We start from the raw sequence: 1,602 nt of genomic DNA on the forward strand, positions 1-1,602 counted from the left end.
AGAAAGTGGAAAGAAGCTCAGAATTTTTGCACGAGAACAGAAGGGAGCATTGATGGAACAGGGTGTTCTGGCAGGTACTTTGCCTGCTGGATGTAGGCACAGTTTTCAGTGTGGAATGGGGAGATTCCTGTCATTGAAATGAGCCCTCAGCAGGATTAACAGTTGAGGTGTTCTCTACTTGTCTCACCTTGGGGGGGGGAGTGGGGTGTCAATCTTTTGGGAGCCTTCAGGTTGCACCTGGCCACGTGTAAAAATGCCTCGTGGAAAGTGGAAGATGAATAAATTGAAATATTTAGGCTAGGGAGAGAGTGTGAAAGTGGCTTCAGGATCCTGCTTTGGGATATGGGATTCCAGGGAACAGCCTTGGGGCTAAATTGCTATTTTAATAATTGCTGGTTAATGGCTTGTTCTGACTGGTTTCAACCAAACCTAAATGACTGCTGGAAACACCAGAGATACCAAGTTTCTGTTCATGTTCTGGAATTAAAGGATCACTGGGATTGGAAAGGATCCCTGCAGGTCTCTAGACCAACCTCCCTTCTTTTAAGCAGGGTCAACAATTAATTCAAACCAGCTTGCTCAGGGGTTTTTTCCAGTCAGATCTTAAAAACCTGCACAGCCTCTCTGGGCATCCTCTTCCAGTGTCTGGTTATCCTCATGGTTCAGTGTTCCTCACGAATTTGATTGATGTTCATGCCATTTCCTCCTCTTATTTCCTCATTTCCCATTGTCTTAATTTCCTTTTTATCCCAATGAAGACATTAGATAGGACAAGTCTCGGGGTAAAGCCCTGAGGAACTGCAGTTGTCTCCAGCCTAGAGGTGGAGCACAAACCGATACTTTTCAAGCCCCAAATCCAAACACTCTTTGCTCATCTGTTGGTTCATCCACCTGGACCACAATAAATTTACAATATTCTATGAACAAGCTATTTGAGAGTGAGATTTTCAGACAAGGGACTTGAAGGGGAGGGAGAAATCTGCTCAGAATTCCCCCCTCTGGTGCCCAGGTATTTGAACATCTGGAATTCAATGCTGCCTGCTGGAATACCTCTGTAACACAGCAGGATGCATTAATGAGAGTTTCGATCTTAAATCCACAACATCAATGGAATTTCTAGTTGTCAGGCCGTTAACATTATTCAAACATAGGGTTTTTGTGGTTTCAGTTCCCATTTTATTTTCTTGTAGAGCCAAAGTTCATTGTGTTGAGCGGCCAAGTGTCCTCCTTACACTTGAAATGTCTATGAAACAATTAAATATTGCTTATTGCTCATGACAGCATTCTCAGGATGCACTGCAGGGCGAGGAGGAGGGTATTTGTTGGAGAAATTAGAAACTCTTCCTTTAAGATCTCAGCTGGTTTAATATCCTCGAGCACCAAAAGTGCCTTGCTCACGTTTTGGAAAATACCACAAAAACGTTCAAAGCAGAATCCACATAAAATTCCAGTATCATCTTCAACCATCATATAAAGTGCCATCTGATATTCTTCCTGGTGGGCGAATTCGCCTTCAGACATTTCATTTTTCCCTGCTCTTGTATCTCCATGTGGTCTTTTGACTTAATATGCAGAGCAAGTTAATGAGCACCCAAAAAAAAA

Source organism: Empidonax traillii, unplaced genomic scaffold, assembly GCF_003031625.1.
Source record: "Empidonax traillii isolate 1590-97213 ecotype Southwest subspecies unplaced genomic scaffold, ASM303162v1 scaffold1969:size215142, whole genome shotgun sequence".
In the NCBI taxonomy this organism is placed as follows: domain Eukaryota; kingdom Metazoa; phylum Chordata; class Aves; order Passeriformes; family Tyrannidae; genus Empidonax; species Empidonax traillii.